Source organism: Cherax quadricarinatus, chromosome 4, assembly GCF_038502225.1.
Source record: "Cherax quadricarinatus isolate ZL_2023a chromosome 4, ASM3850222v1, whole genome shotgun sequence".
Lineage (NCBI taxonomy): Eukaryota > Metazoa > Arthropoda > Malacostraca > Decapoda > Parastacidae > Cherax > Cherax quadricarinatus.
In genome coordinates, this window is record NC_091295.1 from 18,347,762 (window position 1) to 18,370,011 (window position 22,250).

The following is a 22,250-nucleotide window of genomic DNA, read 5'->3' on the forward strand; positions in this document are numbered from 1 at the left end:
CAGTCCATATATCTTACCTGAGAATCTCCCACAATCAGAATATTCTTACCTTGATAAGCAGAGGAGTCAGTGGTGCCTTTAACCTCACTAACCACTGAAGTACACTCGTCCTGGAGAACAGAGAATCGATTTCCTACCTTCACATCTTCACTATTAACCTTCCTTATTATCCTTCTTCCTGAACTGTGAACCACTTGCCACTTAAAGCAGCTGCCACTCTCCAAATCACTGCTGGTAACTTTTTCCTCCTCACCAGCTGCAACCATCTCACACTCACTCCCAAACCCCTCTAGACAAAGCTTCAGCCTCCTATTTTCCTCCTGAAAATAGGAGGCTGAAATTCTAAAACACTACAACAAGCCATGGTGCTAGGTAACACCCCATGCTAATCCCAGAGAACTTAGGACAGGTATGACCACACGTGATCACTGACCTCAGCATACTGAGGTAAGTGTAAATATAAAAGTGTAAGCATAAAAATAAATATATTAAGTGTAAATATAAAAGGACCCCAATGGAAATATGTAAGTCACTCTGATTTTTTGGGTTATCCTAGGTACTTTACACATGCTGCTACATACGATAATCTATGTAACTGTATTTGTGTATACCTGAATAAACTTTCTTATTTATAAATTAATATGTAAATATTTCTTATTTAAAAATTAAAATGTAAATACAGTGGACCCCCAACTTATGAACTTAGTTCGTTCCAGATGGCTGTTCGAGTGCCATGACCGACCGAATTTGCTCCCATAAGGAATAATGTACATTAGATTAGTCCGTTTCAGACCCCCAAAAATACACTTACAAAAGCACTTACAAAAATACACTTATATAATTGTTCAAGTTGGGTGCTGTTCGTAAGTCGGGGGTCCACTGTATTTCTTACTTATAAATTACATACAGTGGTCCCTCGTTTTTCGTAATTAATCCATTCCTGGAGCCGTTACTATAAACGAAATTTACGATTTACGAATCAATTTTCCCCCTAAGAAATAATGTAAATACAATTAATCCGTTCCTGACACCCAGAAGTATTAAAACAAAAAAAATTTTAACATGAAATATACATGCAGTACATAAACAATACAATGGGAAATGATGAATGAAACATTAACAGCATAACACTTACCTTTATTGGAGATTCTTCTTAGTGTATGGGAGACTGGAGGAGGAGAGAGAGTGGATTGTTTATAGTTTGGAAGGGGAATCCCCTTCCATCAACACCTCAGGTACCATTTGCTTTTCTGGGGTTGCTTCTCTTCTCTGTTTCTTAATGCCACTAGGACCACCTTGAGAGTCACTGGAGTCCTGTCTACAAAATAACTCTGGAGAGAGCTCTGTTTCTGGCGTCTCTTTAACACTTCCCTAAAATGGCCCAAGACTTTGTCACTGTACATGTTGCCAACCTGGCTTGCAACAACCTTGTTAGGGTGATGTTTCTCCATAAAGCTTTCCATCTTACCCCACATAGTAAAAAAATCTCTAATTTCTGAAGAAGGCACCTTCTTCCATCTCTCTTACTCTTAATTCTTTCAATTATAACTCTACCATACACTTTACCAGGTATACTCAACAGACTTATCCCCCTATAATTTTTGCACTCTCTTTTATCCCCTTTGCCTTTATACAAAGGAACTATGCATGCTCTCTGCCAATCCCTAGGTACCTTACCCTCTTCCATACATTTATTAAATAATTGCACCAACCACTCCAAAACTATATCCCCACCTGCTTTTAACATTTCTATCTTTATCCCATCAATCCCGGCTGCCTTACCCCCTTTCATTTTACCTACTGCCTCACGAACTTCCCCCATGCTCACAACTGGCTCTTCCTCACTCCTACAAGATGTTATTCAGCGTCATATTGAAGCATAATAAACTTGCCTTCCTCTTGCCTCCTACGTGTCTACCATACACCAACAAGTCAAGTCAATAAAGGTAAGTGTGATGTTAAATGTTCATTTATCCATTTTATTAGTGCTTTCTTTATATTTATCTGTCATTGTTTTCTGTATGTATATTTATATTTAATCTTTAAAAAAATATTTTTTGTTAATACTTTTGGCTGTCTGAAATGGATTAATTGGATTTCCATTATTTCTTATGGGAAAATTAATTTGATTAACGGCTAATTCGACTAAAGGCTAGCTCTCTGGAATGGATTAACCCTTTCAGGGTCCAAGGCCCAAATCTGGAGTCACGCACCAGTGTCCAAGAATTTTCAAAAAAAAAATTTGTTATTTTTTCTTATGAAATCGTAGAGAATCTTTTTGTGAAGGTAATAAAACAAAAAGTAAGAAATTTGGTGGAAAATTGACGAAATTATGCTCTCGCGAATTTTGATGTGTCAGCGATATTTACGAATCGGCGATTTTGCCGACTTTGACTCCCATTTTAGGCCAATTACATTATTCCAATCAACCAAATTCTTAGCTATTTCACTAGTATTACTTCTATTCTATCGATTGAGCACAAGAAATCGCCAAGTCAACTGTTTCAACTACAAAATAAAGTGATCGGAAATTGTTAATTTGGCCAATTTAACACAAAGTTCAAAATATTCCAATTTCAAAATAGGGTCCAGAATGAACAATGTAGGCATTCCTGGCACTAAACTAACATTTCCTCTGTTCATTAGTTATGTTTTGAGGCTTTACAAATAAATTCCATTTTGATTTTTTATTCACATAATGAATTTTTATTCACACCAAAAAATAGAAGATTTACTGTTATGCAATACTGTAATAATTGTATAAATATCATCACCATATTTGTGAATGTATATTAGACCCACCAGCTGACGTGTATTAGACTTGTGAGGTCGTTTGTTTACTCTTGAATATCGGCAAAAATTTAACATTTCCGCTACTTTGAGCTCAGTTTCAAGCCATTTCCAATGCTAAAACCAATCAAAATCATCTCTATTTCTGTAATATGTCTTCCATTCTATCAAATGAGACCAAGAAATCGCAAATACAACTATAAAAAACATACGAAAAAACACTGCAAAGTTGCTGTTTTAATCGAAAAATCATGATTTCATTTTTTTTCTCTCATTATACACAGTGTGCTGCAGGATCTGTTTTATGTGGTGCACACATACCACATAGACGTATTCTCTCATATCTAGGCCCAAATGTACCAATCACAGTTTATCAGAGTGAGCTGAGCTCATGGCGTAGATCTACGGTTTGGACCCTGAACGTAAAGCCGTAGATCTATGGGACGGACCCTGAAAGGGTTAAAGCTGTTGGTTGAGGGTCCACTGTACTGTAATTACTTAATATTTACTACTGAGGTGTTCTAGATAGCTAAATTAAATGTCTTGGAGACTCCTGTATATTTCTCTACATTACAGAAATTGTTTCTTAAAGTAGTACAGTGGAACCCCGGTTTTCGTCTTTAATTAATTAATCCATTCCAGAAGGTCGGACGAAAACCGATTTGTATGAAAACTTAAGTAATATTTCCCTTAAGAAATAATGTAAATCCAATTAATCCATTCCAGACACCCAAAAATATTAGCAAAAAATACATTTTATAGAATATAACTATAGTTTTACATACAAAAAACAAAAAGAAATAAATACAGTGGACCCACACCTTATGAACGCATTGCGTTACGTTAAATACACCATACAAAGCATTTGAACGCAAAAATTTTGCCTCGCCCCACGATAAAAAACTCGCCTTACGTGATTCATCTGGGACGTGTCCCACGTGTGGCCTCAGCGCCAGTGTTTACAAGCCAGCCAGTGCGGTCGTATCTATGCATACATTCAGTACATTTCACATTATCCCAGTGTTTTTAGTGCTTGTAACTGCAAAATAAGTCACCATGGACCCCAAGAAAGCTTCTAGTGCCATCCCTGTGGTAAAAAGGGCAAGAATTAGTATGGAATTGAAAAAAGAGATTAAGGAAATGTGTGCAAAGTGGGTTGAACTGCAAACCTTTACGGATGAAAATCGCCCTGAGACAGCTACTGTAAGCCGTGTTGGCAACCTGTACAATGACAATGTTATGGCCCATTTTAGGAAAGTCTTAAAGGAACGGGAGGTACAGAGCTCTCAAGTGACTCAGTGACTCTCAAGCTGGTCCTAGTGGCATTAAAAGAAGAAGGGAAGTAACCCTGGAAAAGGACTTGCTACTTCAAGTCCTAATGGAAGGGGATTCCCTTTCTAAACAATAACTTCCACACTCTCCCCTCCTCCCATCCCATCAATCATCACCAGATCTTCAATAAAGGTAAGTGTCATGTATTCTATTCTTAGTAGAGTAGTAATTGTGCATGTCTATTTCAGTCTGTGTGTATTAAAATTAATACAGTATTTCAAGTGGTAAAAAAAAAAAATCATACTTTGGGGTGTCAGGAACGGATTAATTTGATTTCCATTATTTCTTATGGGGAAAATTAATTCGGCTAGCGATAATTTCAGCTTACGATGAGCTCTCAGGAACGGATTAATATCGTAAGTCGGGGGTCCACTGTATAACATAAGAAAGGAGGAACACTGCAATAGGCAACTGGCAAAGCGGGGAGATGGATCTTCATCTTCCTAACCAATCGAACACAAAGAGTAGTGGTCAACAGAGTTAAATCGGAGGTTGCCATAGTGAAGAGCTCTGTTCCACAAGACAGAGTACTCGCCCCCATCCTGTTCCTCATCCTCATATCAGACACAGACAGAAATGTAACCCAAAGCACCGTATCATCCTTTGCAGACAATACTAGGGTCTGCATGAGGCTGTCATCTACTGAAGACATGGTTAACCTCCAAATAGATATAAACAAAGTTTTCCAGTGGGCAACAGAAAACAATATGATGTTCAATAAGGACAAATTCCAACTACTCCGCTATGGAAAACTGGAGAGGATAATAACTAGAACAGAGTATACTGTACTACAAACTCTGGCCATACAATAGAGCAGAAAAATAATGTAAGGGACCTGGGAGTAGTAATGTCTGAGGATCTCACTTTCAAGGTTCACAACAGTGCCACGATCACAAGTGCAAAGAAGATGATAGGATGGATAATGAGAATGTTCAAAACGAGAGATGTCAAGCCAATGATTATCCTTTTCAAATCACTTGTCCTCTCTAGGCTGGAATACTGCTGTACATTAACATCTCCGTTCAAAGCAGGTGAAATTGCAGATCTAGAGAGTGTACAGAGAACCTGTACTGCACGTATAAGTTCTGTCAAGCACCTTAACTACTGGGAATGCTTGGAAGCACTTGACTTGTACTCATTGGAATGCAGGAGAGAGAGAGATATCATAATCTACACTTGGAAAATCCTGGAAGGAATGGTTCCGAATCTGCACACAGGAATGACTCCCTACGAAAGTAAAAGACTGGGCAGGCGATGCAAAATACCCCCCAATTAAAAGTAGGGGCGCCATTGGTACACTAAGAGAAAATGCCATAAGTGTCCGGGGCCCAAGACTGTTCAACAGACTCCCACCAAGCATAAGGGGAATTACCTTGAAGAGAGCTGGACAGATACCTAAAGTTAGTGCCAGATCAGCTGGGCTGTGGTTCGTACGTTGGACTGCGTGTGGCCAGCAGTAACAGCCTGGTTGATCAGGCCCTGATCCATCGGGAGGCCTGGTCGTGGACCAGGCCGCAGGGGCATTGATCCCCAAAATAAATTCCAAGTAGACTCCAGGTAGGCCTGTTGGCCCATACTAGGCAGGTCCTTCACAAATCCAACCCAGTAACAGAATAAATGCTACCCAAACAATAAGCTTTGATAATTCTATTTACTCACGTGCAAGTATCATTCAAATCCAACCCCTCTCACTCATGTATTTATCCAACCTAAATTTGAAACTACCCTACTAGGCAGACCGTTTTACTCATCAACTACCCTATTACCAAACCAGTACTTTCCCACAGCCTTTCAAAATCTAAACTTGTCAAATTTGAATCCATTATTGCAGGTTCTCTCTTGGAGGGATATCCTCAAAACCTTATTTATATCCCCTTTGTTAATAACCATCTACCACTTATAAACTTTGATCATGTCTCCCCTCATTCTTTGTCTTACAAGTGAATGTAGTTTAAGAGTCTTCAATCGTTCTTCGTATGGAAGATCTCTAATGCTACACTCCCTGCATGCCTGCTACACTCCCTGCCTGCCTGCTACACTCCCTGCCTGCCTGCTACACTCCCTGCCTGCCTGCTACACTCCCTGCCTGCCTGCTACACTCCCTGCATGCCTCCTACACTCCCTGCATGCCTGTTACACTCCCTGCATGCCTCCTACACTCCCTGCATGCCTGCTACACTCCCTGCATGCCTCCTACACTCCCTGCCTGCCTGCTACACTCCCTGCCTGCCTGCTACACTCCCTGCATGCCTGCTACACTCCCTGCCTGCCTGCTACACTCCCTGCCTGCCTGCTACACTCCCTGCCTGCCTGCTACACTCCCTGCCTGCCTGCTACACTCCCTGCCTGCCTGCTACACTCCCTGCCTGCCTGCGACACTCCCTGCCTGCCTGCTATACTCCCTGCCTGCCTGCTACACTCCCTGCCTGCCTACTACACTTCCTGCATGACTGCTACACTCCCTGCATGCCTGCTACACTCCCTGCCTGCCTGCTACACTCCCTGCATGCCTGCTACACTCCCTGCCTGCCTGCTACACTCCCTGCCTGCCTGCTACACTCCCTGCACTCCCTCACTGCCTGCTACACTCCCTCACTGCCTGCTACACTCCCTCACTGCCTGCTACACTCCCTCACTGCCTGCTACACTCCCTGCCTGCCTGCTACACTCCCTGCCTGCCTGCTACACTCTCTCATTGCTTGCTGCACTCCCTGCCTGCCTGCTACACTCCCTGCCTGCCTGCTACACTCCCTGCCTGCCTGCTACACTCCCTCACTGCCTGCTACTCTCCCTGCCTGCCTGCTACACTCCCTGCATGCTACACTCCCTGCCTTCATGCTACACTGACTGCCTCCCAGCAACACTCCCTGCCTGCCTGCTACACTCCCTGCCCTGCTACACTACCTTCCTACCTGCCACACTCCCTGCCTGGTACAATACCTGCCTGCCTGCTACACTACCTGCCTGCCTGCTACACTACCTACGTGCCTGCTACACTACCTGCCTGCCTGCTACACTACCTGCCTGCCTGCTACACTCCCTCCCTGCCTGCTACACTCCCTTCCTGCCTGCTACACTCCCTGCCTGCCTGCTACACTCCCTGCCTGCCTGCTACACTCCCTGCCTGCCTGCTACATTCCCTCAGTGCCTGCTGCACTTCCTGCCTGCCTGCTACACTCCCTGCCTGCCTGCTACGCTCCCTCACTGCGTGCTACACTCCCTACCTACCTGCTACAAACCCTGCCGGCCTCCTACACTCCCTGCCTGCCTGCTACACTCCCTGCCTGCCTGCTACACTCCCTGCCTGCCTGCCTGCTACACTCCCTGCCTGCCTGCTACACTCCCTGCATGCCTGCTACACTCCCTGCCTGCCTGCTACACTCCCTGCCTGCCTGCTACACTCCCTGCCTGCCTGCTACACTCCCTCACTGCCTGCTACACTCCCTGCCTGCCTGCTACACTCCCTGCCTGCCTGCTACACTCCCTCACTGCCTGCTACACTCCCTGCCTGCCTGCTACACTCCCTGCCTGCCTGCTACACTCCCTGCCTGCCTGCTACACTCACTGCCTGCCTGCTACACTCCCTGCCTGCCTGCTACACTCGCTCACTGCCTGCTACACTCACTGCCTGCCTGCCTGCTACACTCCCTGCCTGCCTGCTACACTCCCTGCCTGCCTGCTACACTCCCTGCCTGCCTGCTACACTCCCTGCCTGCCTGCTACACTCCCTGCCTGCCTGCTACACTCCCTCACTGCCTGCTACACTCCCTGCCTGCCTGCTACACTCCCTGCCTGCCTGCTACACTCCCTCACTGCCTGCTACACTCCCTGCCTGCCTGCTACACTCCCTCACTGCCTGCTACACTCCCTGCCTGCCTGCTACACTCCCTGCCTGCCTGCTACACTCCCTGCCTGCCTGCTACACTCCCTCACTGCCTGCTACACTCCCTGCCTGCCTGCTACACTCCCTCACTGCCTGCTACACTCCCTGCCTGCCTGCTACACTCCCTGCCTGCCTGCTACACTCCCTGCCTGTCTGCTACACTCCCTCACTGCCTGCTACACTGCCTGCCTGCCTTCTACACTCCCTGCCTGCCTGCTACACTCCCTGCCTGCCTGCTACACTCCCTGCCTGCCTGCTCTGCTACACTCCCTGCCTGCCTGCTACACTCCCTGCACTGCCTGCTACACTCCCTGCCTGCCTGCTACACTCCCTGCCTGCCTGCTACACTCCCTCCTGCCTGCTACACTCCCTCCTGCCTGCTACACTACCTGCCTGCTATACTATCTGCCTGCTACACTACCTGCCTTCCTGCTACTCTACCTGCCTGCCTGCTACACTACCTGCCTGCCTGCTACACTACCTGCCTGCTATACTATCTGCCTGCTACACTACCTGCCTGCCTGCTACACTCCCTGCCTGCCTGCTACACTCCCTGCCTGCCTGCTACACTCCCTGCCTGCCTGCTACACTCCCTGCCTGCCTGCTACACTCCCTCACTGCCTGCTACACTCCCTGCCTGCCTGCTACACTCCCTGCCTGCCTGCTACACTCCCTGCCTGCCTGCTACACTCCCTCACTGCCTGCTACACTGCCTGCTACACTCTCTGCCTGCCTGCTACACTCCCTGCCTGCCTGCTACACTCCCTGCCTGCCTGCTACACTCCCTGCCTGCCTGCTACACTCCCTGCCTGCCTGCTACACTCCCTGCCTGCCTGCTACACTCCCTCACTGCCTGCTACACTCCCTGCCTGCCTGCTACACTCCCTGCCTGCCTGCTACACTCCCTCACTGCCTGCTACACTCCCTGCCTGCCTGCTACACTCCCTGCCTGCCTGCTACACTCCCTGCCTGCCTGCTACACTCCCTCACTGCCTGCTACACTCCCTGCCTGCCTGCTACACTCCCTCACTGCCTGCTACACTCCCTGCCTGCCTGCTACACTCCCTCACTGCCTGCTACACTCCCTGCCTGCCTGCTACACTCCCTCACTGCCTGCTACACTCCCTGCCTGCCTGCTACACTCCCTCACTGCCTGCTACACTCTGCTACACTCTCTGCCTGCCTGCTACACTCTGCCTGCTACACTCCCTGCCTGCCTGCTACACTCCCTCACTGCCTGCTACACTCCCTGCCTGCCTGCTACACTCCCTCACTGCCTGCTACACTCCCTCACTGCCTGCTACACTCCCTCACTGCCTGCTACACTCGCTCACTGCCTGCTACACTCCCTCACTGCCTGCTACACTCCCTCACTGCCTGCTACACTCCCTCACTGCCTGCTACACTCCCTCACTGCCTGCTACACTCCCTCACTGCCTGCTACACTCCCTCACTGCCTGCTACACTCCCTGCCTGCCTGCTACACTCCCTCACTGCCTGCTACACTCCCTCACTGCCTGCTACACTCCCTCACTGCCTGCTACACTCCCTCACTGCCTGCTACACTCCCTCACTGCCTGCTACACTCCCTGCCTGCCTGCTACACTCCCTGCCTGCCTGCTACACTCCCTGCCTGCCTGCCTGCCTGCTACACTCCCTGCCTTCTACACACCCTGCCTGCCTGCCTGCTACACTCCCTGCCTGCCTGCTGCTACACTGCCTGCTACACTCCCTGCCTGCCTGCTACACTCCCTCACTGCCTGCTACACTCCCTCACTGCCTGCTACACTCCCTGCCTGCCTGCTACACTCCCTGCCTGCCTGCTACACTCCCTCACTGCCTGCTACACTCCCTCACTGCCTGCTACACTCCCTCACTGCCTGCTACACTCCCTCACTGCCTGCTACACTCCCTCACTGCCTGCTACACTCCCTCACTGCCTGCTACACTCCCTTCCTGCCTGCTACACTCCCTGCCTTCCTGCTACATTCCCTACCTGCCTGCTACACTCCCTGCCTGTCTGCTACACTCCCTCACTGCCTGCTACACTCCCTGCCTGCCTTCTACACTCCCTGCCTGCCTGCTACACTCCCTGCCTGCCTGCTACACTCCCTGCCTCTACCTCCTGCCTGCTACACTCCCTGCACTGCCTGCTACACTGCCTGCTACACTCCCTGCCTGCCTGCTACACTCCCTCACTGCCTGCTACACTCCCTCACTGCCTGCTACACACCCTCACTACCTGCTACACTCCCTGCCTGCCTGCTACACTCCCTCACTGCCTGCTAAACTCACTGCCTGCCTGCCTGCTACACTCCCTGCCTGCTTGCTACACTCCCTGCCTGCCTGCTACACTCCCTGCCTGCCTGCTACACTCCCTCACTGCCTGCTACACTCCCTCACTGCCTGCTACACTCCCTCACTGCCTGCTACACTCCCTGCCTGCCTGCTACACTCCCTCACTGCCTGCTACACTCCCTGCCTGCCTGCTACACTCCCTCACTGCCTGCTACACTCCCTGCCTGCCTGCTACACTCCCTGCCTGCCTGCTACACTCCCTCACTGCCTGCTACACTCCCTGCCTGCCTGCTACACTCCCTCACTGCCTGCTACACTCCCTGCCTGCCTGCTACACTCCCTCACTGCCTGCTACACTCCCTCACTGCCTGCTACACTCCCTCACTGCCTGCTACACTCCCTGCCTGCCTGCTACACTCCCTGCCTGCCTGCTACACTCCCTGCCTGCCTGCTACACTCCCTGCCTGCCTGCTACACTCCCTGCCTGCCTGCTACACTCCCTGCCTGCCTGCTACACTCCCTGCCTGCCTGCTACACTCCCTCACTGCCTGCTACACTCCCTGCCTGCCTGCTACACTCCCTGCCTGCCTGCTACACTCCCTCACTGCCTGCTACACTCCCTGCCTGCCTGCTACACTCCCTGCCTGCCTGCTACACTCCCTCACTGCCTGCTACACTCCCTCACTGCCTGCTACACTCCCTGCCTGCCTGCTACACTCCCTCACTGCCTGCTACACTCCCTCACTGCCTGCTACACTCCCTGCCTGCCTGCTACACTCCCTGCCTGCCTGCTACACTCCTACACTCCCTGCATGCCTGCTACACACCCTGCCTGCCTGCTACACTCCCTGCCTGCCTGCTACACTCCTCACTGCCTGCTACACTCCCTCCTGCCTGCTACACTCCCTGCACTGCCTGCTACACCCCTGCCTGCTACACTCCCTGCCTGCCTGCTACACTCCCTGCCTGCCTGCTACACTCCCTGCCTGCCTGCTACACTCCCTGCCTGCCTGCTACACTCCCTGCCTGCCTGCTACACTCCCTGCCTGCCTGCTACACTCCCTCACTGCCTGCTACACTCCCTGCCTGCCTGCTACACTCCCTGCCGGCCTGCTACACTCCCTCACTGCGTGCTACACTCTCTGCCTGTCTGCTACACACCCTCACTGCCTGCTACACTCCCTCACTGCCTGCTACACTCCCTGCCTGCCTGCTACATTCCCTCACTGCCTGCTACACTCCCTGCCTGCCTGCTACACTCCCTCACTGCCTGCTACACTCCCTGCCTGCCTGCTACACTCCCTCACTGCCTGCTACACTCCCTCACTGCCTGCTACACTCCCTCACTGCCTGCTACACTCCCTGCCTGCCTGCTACACTCCCTCACTGCCTGCTACACTCCCTGCCTGCCTGCTACACTCCCTCACTGCCTGCTACACTCCCTCACTGCCTGCTACACTCCCTGCCTGCCTGCTACACTCCCTGCCTGTCTGCTACACCCCTTGCCTCCTTGCTACACTCCCTGCCTGCCTGCTACACTCCCTGCCTGCCTGCTACACTCCCTGCCTGCCTGCTACACTCTCTGCCTGTCTGCTACACCCCCTGCCTCCTTGCTACACTCCCTCCATGCTACACTCCCTGCTTGCCTGCTACACTCCCTGCCTGTCTGCTACACCCCCTGCCTCCTTGCTACACTCCCTGCCTGCCTGCTACACTCCCTGCCTGCCTGCTACGCTCCCTGCCTGCCTGCTACACTCCCTGCCTGCCTGCTACACTCCCTCACTGCATGCTGCACTCCCTGCCTGCCTGCTACACTCCCTGCCTGCCTGCTACACTCGCTCACTGCCTGCTACACTCCCTGCCTGCTACACTCCCTGCCTGCCTGCTACACTCGCTCACTGCCTGCTACACTCGCTCACTGCCTGCTACACTCCCTGCCTGCCTGCTACACTCCCTCACTGCCTGCTACACTCCCTGCCTGCCTGCTACACTCCCTCACTGCCTGCTACACTCCCTCACTGCCTGCTACACTCCCTCACTGCCTGCTACACTCCCTGCCTGCCTGCTACACTCCCTCACTGCCTGCTACACTCCCTGCCTGCCTGCTACACTCCCTGCCTGCCTGCTACACTCCCTGCCTGCCTGCTACACTCCCTTTTTGCATGCTACACTTCCTGCCTTCCTGCTACACTGACTGCCTTCCTGCTACACTCCCTGCCTGCCTGCTACACTTCCTGCCTGCCTGCTACACTGCCTGCTACACTCCCTGCCTTCCTGCTACACTGACTGCCTTCCTGCTACACTCCCTCACTGCCTGCTACACTCCCTCACTGCCTGCTACACTCCCTCACTGCCTGCTACACTCCCTCACTGCCTGCTACACTCCCTCACTGCCTGCTACACTCCCTGCCTGCCTGCTACACTCCCTGCCTGCCTGCTACACTCCCTGCCTGCCTGCTACACTCCCTCACTGCCTGCTACACTCCCTGCCTTCCTGCTACACTCCCTGCCTGCCTGCTACACTCCCTCACTGCCTGCTACACCTCCTGCCTGCTTGCTACACTCCCTGCCTGCCTGATACACTCCCTCACTGCCTGTTACACTCCCTGCCTGCCTGCGACACTCCCTCACTGCCTGCTACACTCCCTGCCTGCCTGCTACACTCCCTGCCTGCCTGCTACACTCCCGTCCTGCCTGCTACACTCCCTGCCTGCCTGCTACACTCCCTCTCTGCCTGCTAAACTCCCTGCCTGCCTGCTACACTCCCTGCCTGCCTGCTACACTCCCTCACTGCCTGCTACACTCCCTGCCTGCTACACTCCCTGCCTTCCTGCTACACTGACTGCCTTCCTGCTACACTCCCTGCCTGCCTGCTACACTCCCTCACTGCCTGCTACACTCCCTGCCTGCCTGCTACACTCCCTCACTGCCTGCTACACTCCCTCCTGCCTGCTCTCTGCTGCATCACACTCCCTCCTGCCTGCTACACTCCCTCACTGCCTGCTACACTCCCTGCCTGCCTGCTACACTCCCTCACTGCCTGCTGCACTCCCTGCCTGCCTGCTACACTCCCTGCCTGCTACACTCCCTGCCTGCCTGCTACACTCCCTCACTGCCTGCTACACTCCCTGCCTGCCTGCTACACTCCCTCACTGCCTGCTACACTCCCTCACTGCCTGCTACACTCCCTCACTGCCTGCTACACTCCCTCACTGCCTGCTACACTCCCTGCCTGCCTGCTACACTCCCTCACTGCCTGCTACACTCCCTGCCTGCCTGCTACACTCCCTCACTGCCTGCTACACTCCCTGCATGCCTGCTACACTCCCTGCCTGCTACACTCCCTGCCTGCCTGCTACACTCCCTGCCTGCCTGCTACACTCCCTCACTGCCTGCTACACTCCCTGCCTGCCTGCTACACTCCCTCCTGCCTGCTACACTGCCTGCTACACTCCCTGCTACACTGCCTGCTACACTCCCTGCCTGCCTGCTACACTCCCTGCCTGCCTGCTACACTCCCTGCCTGCCTGCTACACTCCCTGCCTGCCTGCTACACTCCCTCACTGCCTGCTACACTCCCTCACTGCCTGCTACACTCCCTGCCTGCCTGCTACACTCCCTGCCTGCCTGCTACACTCCCTCACTGCCTGCTACACTCCCTGCCTGCCTGCTACACTCCCTCACTGCCTGCTACACTCCCTGCCTGCCTGCTACACTCCCTGCCTGCCTGCTACACTCCCTGTCCGCCTGCTACACTCCGTGCCTGCCTGCTACACTCCCTCACTGCCTGCTACACTCCCTCACTGCCTGCTACACTCCCTCACTGCCTGCTACACTCCCTCAATGCCTGCTGCACTCCCTGCATGCCTGCTACACTCCCTGCCTGCCTGCTACACTCCCTGCCTGCTACACTACCTGCCTGCATGCTACACTACCTGCACTGCCTGCTACACTCCCTCACTGCCTGCTACACTCCCTCACTGCCTGCTACACTCCCTGACTGCCTGCTACACTCCCTGCCTGCCTGCTACACTCCCTGCCTGCCTGCTACACTCCCTGCCTGCCTGCTACACTCCCTGCCTGCCTGCTACACTCCCTGCCTGCCTGCTACACTCCCTGCCTGCCTGCTACACTCCCTGCCTGCTACACTCCCTCACTGCCTGCTACACTCCCTGCCTGCCTGCTACACTCCCTGCCTGCCTGCTACACTCCCTGCCTGCCTGCTACACTCCCTGCCTGCCTGCTACACTCCCTGCATGCCTGCTACACTCCCTGCCTGCCTGCTACACTCCCTGCCTGCCTGCTACACTCCCTGCCTGCCTGCTACACTCCCTGCCTGCCTGCTACACTCCCTCACTGCCTGCTACACTCGCTCACTGCCTGCTGCACTCCCTCACTGCCTGCTACACTCCCTCACTGCCTGCTACACTCCCTGCCTGCCTGCTACACTCGCTCACTGCCTGCTACACTCCCTGCCTGCCTGCTACACTCGCTCACTGCCTGCTACACTCCCTCACTGCCTGCTACACTCGCTCACTGCCTGCTACACTCCCTCACTGCCTGCTACACTCCCTGCCTGCCTGCTACACTCGCTCACTGCCTGCTACACTCGCTCACTGCCTGCTACACTCCCTCACTGCCTGCTACACTCCCTGCCTGCCTGCTACACTCGCTCACTGCCTGCTACACTCCCTCACTGCCTGCTACACTCCCTCACTGCCTGCTACACTCCCTCACTGCCTGCTACACTCCCTCACTGCCTGCTACACTCCCTCACTGCCTGCTACACTCCCTCACTGCCTGCTACACTCCCTGCCTGCCTGCTACACTCCCTGCCTGCCTGCTACACTCCCTCACTGCCTGCTACACTCGCTCACTGCCTGCTACACTCCCTGCCTGCCTGCTACACTCCCTCACTGCCTGCTACACTCCCTCACTGCCTGCTACACTCCCTCACTGCCTGCTACACTGCCTGCTACACTCCCTGCCTGCCTGCTACACTCCCTGCCTGCCTGCTACACTCCCTCACTGCCTGCTACACTCCCTGCCTGCCTGCTACACTCCCTCACTGCCTGCTACACTCGCTCACTGCCTGCTACACTCGCTCACTGCCTGCTACACTCCCTGCCTGCCTGCTACACTCGCTCACTGCCTGCTACACTCGCTCACTGCCTGCTACACTCCCTCACTGCCTGCTACACTCCCTGCCTGCCTGCTACACTCCCTCACTGCCTGCTACACTCGCTCACTGCCTGCTACACTCCCTCACTGCCTGCTACACTCCCTGCCTGCCTGCTACACTCCCTGCCTGCCTGCTACACTCCCTGCCTGCCTGCTACACTCGCTCACTGCCTGCTACACTCCCTCACTGCCTGCTACACTCCCTGCCTGCCTGCTACACTCGCTCACTGCCTGCTACACTCACTGCCTGCCTGCTACACTCCCTGCCTGCCTGCTACACTCCCTCTCTGCCTGCTACACTCCCTGCCTGCCTGCTACACTCCCTGCCTGCCTGCTACACTCCCTGCCTGCCTGCTACACTCCCTCACTGCCTGCTACACTCCCTGCCTGCCTGCTACACTCCCTGCATGCCTGCTACACTCCCTGCCTGCCTGCTACACTCCCTCACTGCCTGCTACACTCCCTGCCTGCCTGCTACACTCCCTGCCTGCCTGCTACACTCCCTGCCTGCCTGCTACACTCCCTGCCTGCCTGCTACACTCCCTGCATGCCTGCTACACTCCCTGCATGCCTGCTACACTCCCTGCCTGCCTGCTACACTCCCTGCCTGCCTGCTACACTCCCTGCCTGCCTGCTACACTCCCTGCCTGCCTGCTACACTCCCTCACTGCCTGCTACACTCCCTGCTACACTGCCTGCCTGCCTGCTACACTCCCTTCACTGCCTGCTACACTCCCTGCCTGCCTGCTACACTGCCTGCTACACTAACTCACTGCCTGCTACACTCCCTCACTGCCTGCTACACTCCCTGCCTGCCTGCTACACTCCCTCACTGCCTGCTACACTCCCTCACTGCCTGCTACACTCCCTGCCTGCCTGCTACACTCCCTGCCTGCCTGCTACACTCCCTGCCTGCCTGCTACACTCCCTGCCTGCCTGCTACACTCCCTCACTGCCTGCTACACTCCCTCACTGCCTGCTACACTCCCTCACTGCCTGCTACACTCCCTCAATGCCTGCTACACTCCCTTAATGCCTGCTACACTCCCTGCCTGCCTGCTACACTCCCTCACTGCCTGCTACACTCCCTGCCTGCCTGCTACACTCCCTGCCTGCCTGCTACACTCCCTGCCTGCCTGCTACACTCCCTGCCTGCCTGCTACACTCCCTGCCTGCCTGCTACACTCCCTGCCTGCCTGCTACACTCACTGCCTGCCTGCTACACTCCCTGCTACACTCCCTCACTGCCTGCTACACTCTCTGCCTGCCTTCTACACTCCTTCACTGCCTGCTACACTACCTGCCTGCCTGCTACACTCCCTCACTGCCTGCTACACTCCCTGCCTGCCTGCTACACTCCCTGCCTGCCTGCTACACTCCCTGCCTGCCTGCTACACTCCCTGCCTGCCTGCTACACTCCCTCACTGCCTGCTACACTCCCTGCCTGCCTGCTACACTCCCTGCCTGCCTGCTACACTCCCTGCCTGCCTGCTACACTCCCTGCCTGCCTGCTACACTCCCTCACTGCCTGCTACACTCCCTGCCTGCCTGCTACACTCCCTCACTGCCTGCTACACTCCCTGCCTGCCTGCTACACTCCCTGCCTGCTACACTCCCTCACTGCCTGCTACACTCCCTGCACTGCCTGCTGCACTCCCTGCCTGCCTGCTACACTCCCTGCCTGCTACACTCAGTGCCTGCCTGCTACACTCCCTCACTGCCTGCTACACTCCCTGCCTGCCTGCTACACTCCCTCACTGCCTACTACACTCCCTACCCGTCTGCCTGCCTGCCTGCTGCACTCCCTGCCTGCCTGCTGCACTCCCTGCCTGCCTGCAACACTCCCTCACTGCCTGCTACACTCCCTCACTGCCTGCTACACTCCCTGCCTGCCTGCTACACTCCCTGCCTGCCTGCTACACTCGGTCACTGCCTGCTACACTCCCTGCCTGCCTGCTACACTCGCTCACTGCCTGCTACACTCCCTGCCTGCCTGCTACACTCCCTGCCTGCCTGCTACACTCCCTGCCTGCCTGCTACACTCCCTGCCTGCCTGCTACACTCCCTGCCTGCCTGCTACACTCCCTCACTGCCTGCTACACTCCCTCACTGCCTGCTACACTCCCTGCCTGCCTGCTACACTCCCTGCCTGCCTGCTACACTCCCTGCCTGCCTGCTACACTCCCTCACTGCCTGCTACACTCCCTGCCTGCCTGCTACACTCCCTGCCTGCCTGCTACACTACCTTCCTGCCTGCTACACTAACTGCCTGCTACACTACCTGACTGCCTGCTACACTCCCTGCCTGCCTGCTACACTCCCTGCCTGCCTGCTACACTCCCTGCCTGCCTGCTACACTCCCTCACTGCCTGCTACACTCCCTCACTGCCTGCTACACTCCCTGCCTGCCTGCTACACTCCCTGCCTGCCTGCTACACTCCCTGCCTGCTACACTCCCTCATTGCCTGCTACACTCCCTGCCTGCCTGCTACACTCCCTGCCTGCCTGCTACACTCCCTGCCTGCCTGCTACACTCCCTCACTGCCTGCTACACTCCCTGCATGCCTGCTACACTCCCTCACTGCCTGCTACACTCCCTGCCTGCCTGCTACACTCCCTCACTGCCTGCTACACTCCCTGCCTGCCTGCTACACTCCCTGCCTGCCTGCTACAGTCCCTGCACTCCCTGCACTGTGCCCGCTACTCTCCCTGCGTGCCTGCTACACTCCCTGCATGCTACACTGCCTGCTACACTCCCTGCATGCCTGCTACACTCCCTGCCTGCCTGCTACACTCCCTGCCTGCCTGCTACACTCCCTGCCTGCCTGCTACACTCCCTCACTGCCTGCTACACTCCCTCACTGCCTGCTACACTCCCTCACTGCCTGCTACACTCCCTGCATGCCTGCTACACTCCCTGCTTGCCTGCTACACTCCCTTCATGCCTGCTACACTCCCTGCCTGCCTGCTACACTCCCTCTCTGCCTGCTACACTCTCTGCCTGCTACACTCTCTGCCTGCCTGCCACACTCCCTGCCTGACCGCTACACTCCCTGCCTGCCTGCTGCACTCCCTGCCTGCCTGTTACAGTCCCTGCATGCCTGCTACACTCCCTGCATGCCTGCTACACTCCCTGCCTGCCTGCTACACTCCCTGCATGCCTGCTACACTCCCTGCATGCCTGCTACACTCCCTGCATGCCTGCTACACTCCCTGCCTGCCTGCTACCCTCCCTGCCTGCCTGCTACACTACCTGCCTGCTACACTACCTGCCTGCTACACTACCTGCCTGCATGCTACACTACCTGCCTGCTACACTACCTGCCTGCATGCTACACTACCTGCCTGCATGCTACACTACCTGCCTGCTACACTACCTGCCTGCTACACTACCTGCCTGCTACACTACCTGCCTGCTACACTACCTGCCTGCATGCTACACTACCTGCCTGCTACACTACCTGCATGTCTTCTACACTCCCTCACTGCCTGCTACACTCCCTGCCTGCCTGCTACACTCCCTGCCTGCCTGCTACACTCCCTGCCTGCCTGCTACACTCCCTCACTGCCTGCTACACTCCCTGCCTGCCTGCCACACTCCCTGCCTGCCTGCTACACTATCTGCCTGCTACACTACCTGCCTGCTACACTACCTGCCTGCTACACTACCTTTCTACCTGCCACACTCCCTGCCTGCCTGCCACACTCCCTGCCTGCCTGCCACACTCCCTGCCTGCCTGCTACACTACCTGCCTGCCTGCTACACTACCTGCCTGCCTGCTACACTCCCTGCAACTCTGCTACACTCCCTGCAACTCTGCTACACTCCCTGCCATCCTGCTACACTCCCTGCCTGCCTGCTACACTCCCTGCCTGCCTGCTACACTCCCTCACTGCCTGCTACACTCCCTGCCTGCCTGCTACACTCCTTGCCAGCCTGCTACACTCCCTGTCTGCCTGCTACACTCCCTGTGCCTGCTACACTCCCTCCCTGCCTACTACACTCCCTGCCTGCCTGCTACACTCCCTGCCTGCCTGCTACACTCCCTGTCTGCCTGCTACACTCCCTGCCTGCCTGCTACACTCCCTGCCTGCCTGCTACACTCCCTGCCTGCCTGCTACACTCCCTGCCTGCCTGCTACACTCCCTGCCTGCCTACTACACTCCCTGCCTGCCTGCTACACTCTCTGCATGCCTGCTACACTCCCTGCCTGCCTGCTACACTCCCTCCCTGCCTGCTACACTCCCTGCCTGCCTGCTGCACTCCCTGCACTGCCTGCTACACTCCCTCACTGCCTGCAACACTCCCTTGCTTCCTGCTACACTCCCTGCCTGCCTGCTACACTCCCTGCACTGCCTGCTACACTCCCTCACTGCCTGCTACACTCCCTCACTGCCTGCTACACTCCCTGCCTGCCTGCTACACTCCCTGCCTGCCTGCTACACTCCCTCACTGCCTGCTACACTCCCTGCCTGCCTGCTACACTCCCTCACTGCCTGCTACACTCCCTGCCTGCCTGCTACACTCCCTCACTGCCTGCTACACTCCCTGCCTGCCTGCTACACTCCCTGCCTGCCTGCTACACTCCCTGCCTGCCTGCTACACTCCCTCACTGCCTGCTACACTCCCTGCCTGCCTGCTACACTCCCTGCCTGCCTGCTACACTCCCTGTCTGCCTGCTACACTCCCTCACTGCCTGCTACACTCCCTGCCTGCCTGCTACACTCCCTGCCTCCCTGCTACACTCCGTGCCAGCCTGCTACACTCCCTGCATGCCTGCTACACTCCCTGCCTGCCTGCCTGCTACACTCCCTGTCTTCCTGCTACACTCCTTGCCTGCCTGCTACACTCCCTGCCTGCCTGCTACACTCCCTGCCTGCCTGCTACACTCCCTGCATGCCTGCTACACTCCCTGCATGCCTGCTACACTGCCTGCCTGCTACACTACCTGCATGCCTGCTACACTCCCTGCATGCCTGCTACACTCCCTGCCTGTTTGCTACACTCCCTGCATGCCTGCTACACTCCCTGCATGCCTGCTACACTCCCTGCCTGTCTGCTACACTCCCTGCCTGCCTGCTACACTCCCTGCATGCCTGCTACACTCCCTGCCTGCCTGCTACACTCCCTGCATGCCTGCTACACTCCCTGCCTGCCTGCTACACTCCCTGCCTGCCTGCTATACTCCCTGCTACACTCGTTGCATGCCTGCTACACTCCCTGTATGCCTGCTACACTCCCTGCATGCCTGATACACTCCCTGCCTGCCTGCTACACTCCCTGCATGCCTGCTACACTCCCTGCCTGCCTGCTACACTCCCTGCATGCCTGCTACACTCTCTGCCTGTCTGCTACACTCCCTGCATGCCTGCTACACTCCCTGCATGCCTGCTACACTCCCTGCCTGCCTGCTACTCTCCCTGCCTGCCTGCTACACTCCCTGCATGCCTGCTACACTCCCTGCCTGCCTGCTACACTCTCTGCATGCCTGCTACACTCCCTGCCTGCCTGCTACACTCCCTGCATGCCTGCTACACTCCCAGCATGCCTGCTACACTCCCTGCCTCTCTCCACATCTTCAATTCTTTGTGATCTCTTTTTTGTTAACTAATGAGATGGATAAATGAACTTTTAACATCACTTTTACCTTTACTGAAGACTCTTGTTGTCATATGGAAGACAGCGAGGAGGGGAGAGGGAGGAGAGGTCTTTGTTTGGAAGGGGAATCCCCCACCTTATAAGGACTTCAGGTATCAAAGCCCTCTCCGGGGTTACTTCCCTTCTTTGTCCTTTACTGGCACTAGGACCAGCTTAAGTCACTGGACTCCTGTCGCACAAAAAAATCTGGCACTCGAAACTTTCTTTGGTTCCATGGTGACTTATTTAGCAGTCGCAAGCACAAAAAATAATGGACTATTATGAAATGTTTTAGAAGAATGCACGGAGTAATGCTCACTGAATGAGTAACAAAGGCAGACCAAGTCACGAAGGTATGAGCGGCCATGTCTGCTCCGGACGATTTCCAAGCAGTTGTACAAAAACGGGAAATTTCGCCAAAAAAATTGTTCGAAAACTGAACTGTACAATAACCGGACCGGATGAAAATCGGCGTTCCACTGTACAGTGGAACCTCTACTTGCGAGTGCATACATGTACGAGGTTTTCCAGATACGAACAATCACTCAGTTGAGTTTTTGCTTTCAGATGCAAGTGAAATTTCCAGATGCGAGCAGGCCTCAAGGGGCTCTTGATCTGGGGAATTGGATCACAGTTTGTTGGACTATCTTATTGAAACTTGGGCAATGTATGATGGAAAGATGCTTCTTAACGTGCACCAAAAATGAAAGAAATCGGACCATAAATAACAGAGTTCACTTTTCAGCCATTAGCCTCCCATTAGCAGTATATTTTCGTATGGTTTTTATGGTTGTATTCTCTTTTTTTGTCTCATTTGATAGAACGGAAGATATAATACAGAAATAGATATGATTTTAATTGGTTTCATAATGAAAAGTACCTTGAAATTGAGCTCAAAGCAGCAGAAATTTTCGATTCTTTGGCGATGTTCAAGAGTAGACAAATTACATCACCATCCAATACCTGTCCGACTGGCACTGCTCCCCAATCTTCACATATTGGAAAGCTCTTCAACATGCTAGCAAAAGTGGGAGCAGACATCATGAGGTAGCAGTGGCAGACAACATGAAGCAGTAGTGGCATACAACATGAAGCAGCAGTGGCAGACAACATGAAGCAGCAGTGGCA

The 22,250-nt window shown here is 54.4% G+C and overlaps 1 protein-coding gene across 2 annotated transcripts in view; it reads right to left on the reverse strand.

The window, feature by feature from the left end:
- LOC128684189 (uncharacterized) overlaps nt 1-22,250 on the reverse strand; it is an 89,617-nt gene that overhangs the window by 20,599 nt on the left and 46,768 nt on the right. The gene's annotated exons all lie outside the window — the stretch shown is intronic.